The 12,392-nt window shown below is 45.8% G+C and overlaps 1 pseudogene; it reads right to left on the bottom strand.

Annotated features, from left to right (window-relative positions):
* Nucleotides 1-11,062: 11,062 nt before the first annotated feature.
* LOC125433882 lies at nucleotides 11,063-11,895 on the bottom strand (annotated as a pseudogene).
* Nucleotides 11,896-12,392: the final 497 nt, after the last annotated feature.

Genomic DNA, 12,392 nt, shown 5'->3' with positions numbered 1-12,392 from the left:
TGCTAGCTAAATGCGGCAGGGCCCCACAAAGAGAGGGAGCTGCGCAAATTGTTTGAGGAGATTGAAGCTCAATGTCCATGGTACCCCTCGAGGGGGACATTGAATCTAAGCGATTGGGAAAACATCGGCCATTCTCGCACAGAGCCTCGCTACCGGTGTCACTGCTACTGACGTCGGAGACAATGTTATGTCGCCATCAGCCTGCAGACCTATGGCTCCCTTGCTGTAGGTCAGCCTCCTTTCCATCTTTCACCTTCAATTTCACCCCGGAATTTTTCTATCCACTAATTTGGACGCCTTTGTCCTCCTTCTGCTCCTCACTTGCTTCCTCGGGCCTCCTTTCAAACTCTCTCACAGACATTCCCAAGCGTCTGCCAGCCTCTCGGCCCCACCTCATTTTCTGGAGCCACTGCTTATTCTCTCTGGGCCAGCCAATGCACGGCGCTGGTTTCAAAACTTCTGGTAGAGCGATAACTACTTCTATCTATGGAGGGAAGGGAAACTCCTGACGGAAGATGATGCCTACCTCCTCAAGGGTGTCCAATGCCTGCCTTTCCTCCTCGTCCTCCTGCCTCTATGCCTTCACTTGAATCTAATCTAAGCTCAGCTGATCTAAATCTCGTTGCCTGCCCTCCTCTGCGCTTTCCACTTCCAGCTCTGCTCAGCTCCTGCTATTTCTGAAATCACTCATGCCTCCGCCAGTGCCACAGAATGGCACGATTTCAAAAAATCCCTGCAAAACCACTGATTTGCAGCCGGAAGGAATGCTGACGGAAGAAAACACCAACATCTTGGCACTATGCCCCTGGCCCGGCTCAATTAACCAAGAGGACTGGGCCAGCTTTTGAACCTCCTCAGAATGTCACATACAGGACAATGAGGCATGGAGAGGGAAAGATCGCCTCGCACTGATGGCCTCAAGCCTAGAGTCCTTCATAAAGAGGAAGCCCCTTGGCCCCCTCCAGCCGTAAGGTTCAAGCCAGATTTCATAGCCTCTGAGCACGTGCAGGTAGGTCCCTAAGCTCAAAGCACCCAGTAACAAGGCAAAATCGCCAGGGGTACCTCTAGAAGGAGCAGGGATCCCAGCTCATGGAGGAGGCCTAAGTAGACCCAGATGGTGGGCTTCTCGAAGCTTGGGTGCAGCCATTCTCATAGAGATCTCAACACTGGCCTGCCTCTAGGACCCTGTTTGGAGCCAGTTTGGAACCACGCCATAGAGGGACAAAGGCTTCGCTATGCATTCCCCCCCATCGACCCCCCCCACCTAATCTTTTTTCTTCCACAGCAACACGATAGGAACTGCCGACTCTCCTCACGGGGTCTGGATGCTTAAACTCATGTTATTTCTCTTAGGTTTGTCTTCAATTGTCTGTTCAATGAAAAATGATCCAGTTTTGGAAACACTTCCTATGGAATTCAAGACAAGGACTTAAACCCCACTTCCCTTTTCACCCCGGCTTTTATATTGATAAAATGCTCCTCACAGAAATCCTGAACTATGATTGAGAGTCAGCTTTGTTTAAAAATGCTTCTCACACAGAAAACCATCTTCTAGCAAGAGAGAGAGAGCAAGATCTTGAGTCAAAGTTGCAATCCTCCTCATTACATCATATATATGTGCTCATGTATGCTTATGTATGTTCTGTGTGTCTTGCCCTTTAAAAGGGACCCCTAAGGTTCTTCCCTCATGAGAGGAAGTTTCCCCATTGCCTCTAAGCTATGCTCTTATGCTTCAATTCTTAAAGTTTCTCTCTTCTTTTGATTATATGTGCCAATGCCTTGAAAGGTGTCACCCCATCTCTGCCTCAAGCCACCTCCATTCTTAGTTTCTCTTTAACCCTCAAAAAAATTCTCTTTTCTTTCAAGCCTTTTTTTTTTTCTTTTGATGAACTCTTTTTTTTCCTCAAGCTCCCACCTTGGAGCCCTACACTTCGCCAGCATTGGCGTAGGGCACAGGTATTTGTATGTGTGAGAGCCAGAATTATTTCCGTGCTCCCACATTTCTCTGCTGAGTGCCCCCTCCTGGCTAGTCACAGTGCCTGGGCTCTTCAGCCACACCTACCTTTACATACAGCCTCCCGCCACAGAAGGCTGCAGGGAAGCAAGTTCAAAACCGCCAGAGTTCTTCCTTTACAGGAGGGGAAGGGGTAGAGTTAACTTCCCCAAACCCCCTCCTTTTCTCTTTCTATAATCTACGCACCCCTTTGTGCATTCTCAAATGGGCTGACCCACCACCTCAACACCTATAGGATTTGAAAAGTAGTTCTCTAAGTTGCTCGTGTGGATCAAAACTCGCCCAGGGAACTGTTTTCTTTGCATCTTTCTCTAAATCTTCCCTATGGATTGCTATATTACGCATATGACTATATAATTGTGAATTGTTTAAGTTGCTTTTGTAAAACTCCACACCTTTAGACGGTGAATGGGATTGTTTTTACAAACAAACAATCCTGGACCTGCGTGTGACCTCTCCCTTCTCCTAAGCCTTCGGCAATTCTCTGCCTTGTGTCTCCTAACGCCTTGAATGTTGCAGGTGATCGTTAGTCGGAATGGGGCCAACTGCACCTAAGGAAAATCCTTGGCCAAAACAAAGTTAAAGAAAGGGGAGAGAGAAGTTCCCCCCCCTATCGCACTCCAACTCAAGGTCTCCACCCCAGCAGACCATATCCAAAGTAACCTTCTCTATTCTCTCATCTATCAAAAAAAATTGCCCCCCCCCCCACTCAGGCCTCGGGCTTTCCATCTGCCATCTATAAGGATCTAACTCAGCACAGCACGCGAAAACCCCTGGGGAAAAGCTGCTGCTTCTGTCTCTTTTCTCTTTCCATACAGGGAGTCCAGCGCTCGGCCATGCCAGGCCAGCCCCATCCCGAGATGGAGCTGGGCCTCCCTGGAGTGATCCGACCACCGGCCGGCTCTGTTGTTGAGAGAGAGAGACCTGATCACCCCCCCAGCTCTGGGGTCAAGATGTGGGAGGGACTCTCTGGGAAACCAGTAGTACACCCATTCTTCCATCGGAGATCAGAATCCCTCAAGCAAATTCGGGGAATCAACGGCAGCCTGGGCCATGCTTATGGCTCAGAGTTTGATACCGTGTGTCGCTGCCACGTTCTCATCCACAGTCGCCATTCCTCTCCTCTCTTCGTCACTCTGGCTGGAAACTTGAAATTGCAGCCAGGAACATTCCTGATAGATTAACCCTTGAACTCTCCGCTGTTTTCTAGTCACGCTTTGAATATCATTGTTGGAACACGCTTTCTCTCTTTGGCCAACCTTGCTTCGTGAGAATCGCTGAACCTGCAATACGCTAAAGACTATCAGTAGCTCTCCTACGCCTTTATGCAGAAATCCATGGACTTCTAACGCCATCGCTTCTGTAGCTTTGTAGTCAAAACAGCAAGAGCCATGCATTGATTGACAATTATGCAACCACGGGTTGCCTTCCTTCACAGACGTACATCATCATCCAGCCTATGTATCGCTTAGCTAGCCATGTTTTATTGCTTATCAGTGAACCAACTATTGCTGAAGTTATTGTACGCCTTAATTTTAGTTATGTTATTTTGTTGCTGCTGCATTTCCTTCTGTGTCTGCCGGAACTTCCTTCTGCTACCGCCTTTCACCATCGCTTCTGCCTCAGGCTTCACCTCCGAAGCTTCCTAAGCTGTCAGCCGCCCGGGCCTCTCTTCCCTCACCCCTTGCCGAGAGCGACGCCATGCTCTAGCTACATGGAGTGTGTTTCCTCACAACTTCCCTTGTGGGGAGTCCCCCGGACTCTGTTTCCTGTAACACCAAGATCTATTGGCCGGCTGGCCTGTGCCCTTTAAGTCCATCAACTCCACCTTCCATTGCTCTGGATGCCCAGGCCTCCCAAAGCAGCAGTGCGTGAACTTCCTGGGCTGCTTACTTCTTAGATAATCGTACAGCTTCATTGATTATTTCGTTGTTATTGCATCACCAGGGTTGTGAGGAGAATGTACATAATATGTGTGTTGCTTTAATCTCTGATAATTCCTAGTTGATCTGGTGAAAGCGTGCGAGTTGTAAGAAGTTGTATCCAATCTGAAATAATGGCTGTATTGTTCCCTGACAGGCTGGTCAGCCTCCGGGAGCTGGCTGCCGTGGGAGGATGGCTGAGTGCTATCGTGACAGCTCTGCATTGGTTCTGATTGTATGCCTCATCGCTGGGTCTTGTTTTGTTCAATGTGTATCTATCATTGCCTGGTAACGTGTGTAAGAAGCTCCTCGACTTTCCCCTTGCCCCGCTAAACCAAGTTCCCAATGTTGCACAAGCAGCCTCGGGTCAACTCGAACACCAACAGCCGGAGGGGACAAGCGGCCCCCAAATCGCCTCAGCATTCTCGGCTCCCTTCTAAAATGTAAAAAAGGAGGAGATGTAGTAATGCAATCATGACCCAGCAGCACCGTGGTCGAAAGGCCGCTTTTGAACACTCCACTTCCCACGGCCTTCTGGTCGACCATCTGCATTCCCCACTTCCTCATCCCCCCCCATGAGTCATGTATCATGAACTGTCTGGCTTGAAGTCACCGGGCTTAGGGACAATGGTCTTGCTCCCCCAGGTGAGGATTAGCTCAGGACGCCATTACGCCCCTCTCCTCAAGACGTACGGTAGCCAGGTGAGATCAAGCGTATCACATGATGATTCTCCCTAACTCCTCCCTCGCTTCCGAACTCCCTCCTCGCTCTCCCTTCTACACTCGAGAATCATAATAAAAGGTGGCAGAGACCAGCACACGGGAGAGTTGTCAGGGATCACGGTATCCCAAGGCTCCCAGCTGCTGACGCCTCCACCAGATGAAACCTCCTCCGCCTCGGCTTCCATTCCCATGCAGCGAATTTACTCCCTGGCGGGGATGACTACACCCTCCACACCTGATCTTTGGAAATCATGGAAGACAGGTGATCATAGATAAATCGAGGAAAAAGGAAGCCTATCCACAGTAGTGCCTTGCTCGAATTCCCAGGCTCCCAGAGCAATCTGGGCCTAGGGAACTTTGTACCCCTAGTTCTCCTTCTCTCAGCATCCCTGATCAGTACTGGAAAGGGGGAGAAAAACTTTAATTTGCAATTCAATATAAGATCAGCTTTAGGAATCTGAATGTTAAAAATAGGAGCTTAGTGTTTCTAAATAATGCAAAAGTACAGTCCAGGATGACAGTATTGTATATTGTCAAAGCTGCAGATGCTGGCAAGAACAAATCAAAGTTCTGTATTACTTTAAAATATGTTGTGATTGATACAACTTGAACTGAAAACTGAAGTGTAGGTACATAATGGCAACACTGAGCAAGCGTTGCTCTGTGAAGGTGAATGCTGACACCTAAGATCACCACACTCTGGACATGTTTCAAAACAGCTGTCAGCACAGAATAATTAGAGTTTTGTGGCCAAAATAAGTAACAACTAGAGAATGATAGGGAAAGGAGGTTTTTTTTTAATGGAACCATGATATGGATGGGATGCAGAAGGTCAGCAGCTACTGTACATATTATTATCATCACCAAGTACCTGCTGGAGTTATTGCCTTTCTGCTTCAGAGAGAGACAATTTTGATCAAGGGCAGACCATGTGGCAGCAGCTCTGCCCTTGATCAAAACAATCTCACTGCAAGCTCTGCTGCTCCCCTCCAGCTTTCGAAACTTTAAATAAAACTGCTTCATGGAAGAGGAGATGAAGCATCCACTGGCCTGCAGAAAAGGATATTTTCCTTAGTGGTAGATTTGTTGTCATCTGCTCCGCCCCTTTTCTCCAGTTCCTTGGATAACAAATGAAGCTGCAGTCTAGGATGGATTAAGTGAATGGATACCTTGTGAATGCTTGTGAACAGCTTGTTTTCATCAAGGGCAGAGTTGGGCTACCTAGATAGGGCCTTGCCTGCCTTAAGGAATTGTTGATGGCAAGACATTTTTGTGAGATTTAATTTTGTGTTTGTGTATTTTTTTACATTGTAAGTCACTCTGAGTCCACATTGAGCAAGCAAGTTTAAAACACCCTAAATAAATATTACTAATTATACCTTTTCAACATTGCCTCCAACGACTTCACTGCTAGGACAACGCCACCACAACATGCTTAAACTGACAAAAACCTTATGGTGGGTATTGGTTAAAAATCCAGTTAGCCCTAATGCTTCAGAAGCAAGCATGACAAAAGCAACTCACCAGAACACTATTTCAAAATTCTAGCACCATCATGTTATTGGTGACATAATTGACTGGATCTGTATGATAGGGTCTAGAGGCCTCCTCAGGTCCAAATCTTCATCCTGCCTCCTGTTTCCTAAATGTATCAGGCAGTAAAGGCAGTGAGATGGAAGGATAATAGCAGTGCATTCTCTCACATTTTTCATGTTACATATGAATGCTGTTGGGGAGGGAAGGCGGCATGGTACAAGACAATCTTCTCAGATGTTGGAAGCTAAGCAAGATCAGTACTTGGAAGGAGGACAACCAAGGAAGGCTCTGTAGAGGAATGCACTGGCAAACCACCTCTGATTCTCACTTGCCTTGAAATCCTCTTGCTGAGGTTGTCATAAATCAGCTGTGATTTGATGGCCCTTTACACACACAAACATACTCACATGAATACTGTTAATACAGCACAGGGTTCAGAGGAGAAACTAAATGCCTATGGTGACTAATGCCCCTTCAAGCAGGTCTCTGTGAAATAACAACCCCAGAATCAACTGGGCCGTAATTGTGACAGGGGGCAGGGCACATGGTGAGCTCCAGAGCAGTGAGCATGCGTGCCCTGGGCCAGCCCTGTGGCTGAGCCACACCCGGCCTGATCGCGTGATGCACACGAGTGTTAGGGGTGGAGCATGCTCCCTATATATTAGGCAGCACATGGTTGCTCCGGCCTTCTTTGATGCCTGGAGCAAACTGACCCACCCTCCCTCCCTATTTGAGCAGGGTTTTGTGCTGCTCACTTTGTCGCAGCCTTGGCGGTTTGGGCAGAGGAGCGCATCTTTAGGGGGAGGCCGAGCTTGCACATTGGTCCTCCTCATGGTTGGGGGCCTCCATAAGAGGCTTGGGGTGGGGCAGGCTCATGGCACATGCCCTGGAGGCCTCTGCAATTCGAGCCTGACACCCCAGCAGGAAGGGGGCCGCAGCGGGTGGGCGCCCAGGTGGCCCAGTACCTCCTGTCCTCCCCAGTATGGATTGGGGTGTGGTGCTGGGGTCAGCCAGGGGTGCTGACTGGCTGCCGGATTTGCTCCTCTTGCTTGCTCAGCTTCTGCCTCAATAAAAGGGCTGCGGTGGTGGTTATTCACCAGATGGAACCTCTGCACATCTGGGCGCAAATGATATATACAATTTCTTTTAAAAATGTTTCTAAATGTTTCTAAAACAAAAGAAAGACAACTTAAGGCTGGTGTGTGAAAATGCTTTTGTCAGGTCAAACAAATGGTCCTACTTTAAGATGTCTTGCCGAAAAGTCTTCATTGGTCCTGTTTAGCATTGCATTTATTTCATATTATGTTCCCATTTTCAGACATATTCAGAAAGCCAAAAGAACTGTGTAGGTTTGTGTCATGCCCCTAGAGACTCCCTCGTTATTTTCTTTGTTTAGGTCTCTGTTATACCTTTAGGTAGAATGGGCTTAATTGATTTTGCATAGTATTCCTTGGGAGGGAACCTTAGTTAAATCCTGTCCCTTTAAGAAGCCCTCTAGAGGCAAGAAGAAGAAGAAGAAGAGAAGAAGAGTTTGGATTTATATCCCCCCTTTCTCTCCTGTAGGAGACTCAAAGGGGCTTACAATCTCCTTGCCCTTCCCCCCTCACAACAAACACCCTGTGAGGTGAGTGGGGCTGAGAGAGCTCTGAAAAGCTGTGACTAGCCCAAGGTCACCCAGCTGGCGTGTGTGGGAGTGTACAGGCTAATCTGAATTCCCCAGATAAGCCTCCACAACTCAAGCGGCAGAGCTGGGAATCAAACCTGGTTCCTCCAGATCAGAGTGCACCTGCTCTTAGCCACTACGCCACTGCTGCTCTACTATTCTTTTTTAGCTTGTAGTCTCTTTGTTTAACAGTTTTGTTTAGTCCCAGGTATCTGTGGAAGGGTGGAGACAGCAATATCCCAGGTGTATAAGATGTTAGAGATCCATAGCATTTCAAGTAATTAAGTTCCAACAGATTGCAAGAAAACAGAGTCCGGATAGAGGACAGCGGGAGACCTCAGAAAAGGCACAAGCAGAGCAGACTTTCTTAGAAGCAAGCTAGAAAGATTTGGTGCCTGCAAACCCTCCAAGAGGTTTCAATCTCCAGTTGTTTCCAGCATCGCAAATAGCCCTTATTAGTCAGACTTCATGGGAGGCATTCTAAATCCTCAGTACTATTAAACCCTTTTTTGAACTGTTGCTTATTTGTCTATGGGTCTTACATTCTGTTCTGGCCGAGTGCAAGGGAGCTGATATTAGTTTGCTTGGGGAACAGAACAGTCTGAAACTCATCATAGTAGGAAGGTCACCATCCTCCTATTTCCTTTTCATTTTATTCATTTCCCAAGTTCCTAATACGCTGCCTTTGTATATCCTTTGACTAAATTTCTGTAGCTTATGATAATAGTTGAGCTAAATCTCATCAGCAGAGAATGGGGATGTTTGTGAGGTATGAACACAGAGAATAACAGGATGTAGTCAGGGATGTCTCAGAATGTCTGGCCAGCAATTCTCCTGTTTAAAATAATTTGACATTTGTGTAAGCCCCCAGTGCTAGACAAATTAATGATGAGGCTGGCATGTTCCTCCACTGATTTCCAAGCACAGTTCTCTGGTAACTTTTTTTTCCCCACACAGACCTATTAGTCATCTTTGCTGAATGCTAAGTTGACATCAACCTTGGAACATCAAGAAAAGAACCTGGGGACAGCCATAGGTCAGCTATAGCAGGATAGAAATAACAGAATTACAATTATGGGGCATTCACTTTAACCTATCCCCCCTCCCCAAGGGCGCACAGTATAGGGCTTTAGCTTCAGTTAACTTAGTCCGAAAAGAAGGATTTTTTTCTTTTTTCAAAAAAGAAAAATATGTATAAAAGAACTCATGGTGTGCAAGAAAGCCTTCTCAATTTATTCCAGACTCAAGGGCTTGCTGAGGTCAGCATAAGCTTTAACCTCTGCTAAGAAGGGAACTCGACTTTTAAGGGTTCCTTGACATCACTGAAAGCATCTTCACCATTCTCCAGTTCTCAGTACAGTCTAGCCTCATTCTCCTTCTGCTGATTTTTATCACAGAAGTGACTTCAGAAAGGGAACGACAGATTAACTTCTGTACAAAAGATCACAGTTCTGTACCTGGCAGCCAGCACTATTATAGATAGCACAGTGCGGGAATCAAAAGAAAAAATAGAGAAGAAAAGCTTTCCACCCATGATCAGCATTCAAACAGCGACAGCTTTAAGCAAACTCTTTTTGTTTCTATGAGATACACTGCAAGACTGAGACCATGACAATGTGCTTACGGGTCTCACCCAGCTCTTGTAAAAGGTCAAATCTATGATCGCTTATGAAGATGACCTAAATGAAACCCAAAACTATTGTCACAGCTTCCAGAGGAGACCCAACAGCATTGTTAATGGCTTAAAGAAAAGATGCAGCAGAATTAAAAGAGCCCCTGCCCCTCCTGAGATAAATCAAAAAGGAATGGAAGTAAAAAAGAGATTGAAAAACACCCTGAAGTATGAAGGGAAGTATGGATGGAGACTGGGTTGAAGAATAGAAATGAAAACTAGTATTAGCAGAAATCAGGGGAAAAAATGGGCAAACTTATTTAATAGTCTTTTTATTGAACACATCCTTCCTTCAGGACAGTCGTTTTCTAAGCCAAACAGTTGTGAAAAGTTGTCCTTTGCAGATAATTTGAAGGAGAGTTATTAGATTGTTTGCCTCTTTTTCTTCAAGCTCAAGATGTTTTAGGGAACATTTTCCTTTGGAAAAGATGGAATGTTATATTGATCTAGAATCGTGAAAATCTTCTTACTTGCATCTGGGCAGCTGACAAAACATCCTCCAAGTGAAGACATTCAGGGCTCCTATTGATAATTTGATCCTACAGGCACCCAAGTGTGATAATTTCAAGACACAATTTTTCCCCCTCCATGTCTGTCTTTTTGTGCTCTGTATTTTAAAATGACAGCTCATTTATCTTTCTGCTTTCTAAAACCCACAGAATTGCCTTTAAGGACTAATGTACTCTGAGCCCAGTCTACTGGCTGTCCTTCACTTCCTCTTCTGTTTCAGAAGTCTGGGTGTACCTACCTTCTCTTTCCTTGCCGTGATGCACGGTTTCTATATTGTTTCTGCAGCCATTGTCCTGAAGGCACAAATGTTTCCATCACATCTTTTTTTTCAGCCTCAGGCAGTAGAGGTTAATCAAAGTTATTGGGTGTTTATCTCCTTAAGTGAACTTTGTGAGTTTTGTGGATAAATACAAGTAACTACCTTTTTATCATCATCTGGCTCCTCAGAAAGCACTATTCTCTGTTTAAGCAAACAAAGTCTGCAAGCTTTGGATCAAATCCACCAAAGGAATTTTGGTAGGCCTGTCCAGACATTGTAACATGTGATTTGTAACTAACAACAGTGGCATATTTACCTAGGGACAAGGGTATCCCATGTCCCCGGGCGCCCCCATTTGGTCATGTGGGGGGCGCCAAAATGTCAGTGTCATTTGTGTGTTTTTCCCCATTTTTTAGTGTTTTTCACATTTTGGCCTGCAGGGGGTTCATTTTTAAAGCTAGCAGCATCAAAATTTCAGGGTATCATCCAGAGACTCTCTTAATGATACCACCCATGGCAAGGTTTGGTTTAGGGGGGGCCAAAGTTATGGACCCCTAAAGGGGGTGCCCCATCCCCCATTGTTTCCAATGGGAGCCAACAGATGGGGGCTATCCATTTGAGAGTCCATAACTCTGGCCCCCCTGAACCTAACTTCACCAAACTTGGGTGGTATCATAAGAATAGTTAACAGGTGATTCCCTGAAATTTTAGTGTCACTAGATTTAAAAATACACCCCTGACAGGCACCCAAAGTACTGTAGCTTTAAAGTTCATTTCCAATGACTGACTTCTGCTGCTGCACTCTTACTTTACTCAGTGCCTCCTCCTGCTTTGGTCTTAGCTGCTGCTTTCTTGAAAGGTTGTCTGTCCTGCGCTGAGTGAAAGGAACTTTGCCATGATCAGAGTTCAGTGGAGGTCATCAACTGTGATACTCTCAGGATCATTTTTACAGATTTCCACAGTCATCTACTACCTTGATAACTTCATCAGATATGCAGTAATCCAGCAGTCTCAGCAGAAGTTGTTCAGGATGGAGGGCAGCACTGCTGCAGCAGATTGTTCATGTGTTCTTCCTTGTTGAGGGGAATGAGCTGTGGCTGTAGGTGGACCTGATAATCTGATGGGAGGAGAGATCAGCCCTCTGAAGTGACAAGGACATTAATGTTGCATGGGAATTTCATCTTGTGGTAACTGAAATCACAATACACTTTCTGCCAAGTTATCAAATGACTAAGAGCTGTCACATTGTGTGCACCTTGTGCGTTAAGCTATCCTTGCTCAAGCAGAGTCTCATCTATGACAAGAGAAGTATTGCTTGCCAATTGTAGTACTTCGCTGACCAAGCGATTCGCTGTGTAATCCTTACGAGGCTTAAGCTGTAAGCCGTTCATGTTCTCTGTGGTTATTTGCAGAGAAGTAAGAGGCAGGAAAAAGTTGCTGAATAGTACAGTATATGTGCTCAGTGAAGACACTATTTCTTGGACAGCCACTTAAGTTGATAGTGAGCTTTCCCAGGGGAAGGACATTCCTTCTTGCATAAACTGTGGAGACGAGATGCAATATAAGATATTCAGCAGCCAAGCGTCTCCCAACCATTTGACCCTGGTTTAACACATAAAAGCAAATAAGAATAGGCACCTGCCTTTCTGGCTGAGCAACCATTTTCCTACCCATCAGTCATCTGCACAATTGGGCCAAGATTACAAATAAATATATGACAGGTTGGGGAAAACTGATGAATCAGAGACGGAATAAACCATTTGAAAATCCCCTTAAATATTTCTCTTTAGAATACTACAAGCTCTTAAGAGGCATGAGGATACTTTGTTCCCCATCCCTTTTGCTTTTCTGGCTACCCCCCCCCCCTTTCTTAAAGAAGCATTGTGGAGAAATGAGAATGTGATACTCCAGTCCCAATTCCAGTCTAAAGTGGTATGACCCAATCAATCATCTCAGAATTTTTTCACCTCAGGGTGCTGCCTGAGTATACCTGAAGAGCTCTCAACTCTCTTGGCTTCCTAATATGTTGACATTCCCTCCACATTTTTGACTTCCTAGTGTGCAAGGATCATGTTCAGTGCTCACACAGTCAG

This window comes from Sphaerodactylus townsendi, linkage group LG01 (genome assembly GCF_021028975.2).
Source record: "Sphaerodactylus townsendi isolate TG3544 linkage group LG01, MPM_Stown_v2.3, whole genome shotgun sequence".
Taxonomy (NCBI): Eukaryota; Metazoa; Chordata; class Lepidosauria; order Squamata; family Sphaerodactylidae; genus Sphaerodactylus; species Sphaerodactylus townsendi.
This window is presented reverse-complemented; position numbering and strand designations above follow the sequence as displayed.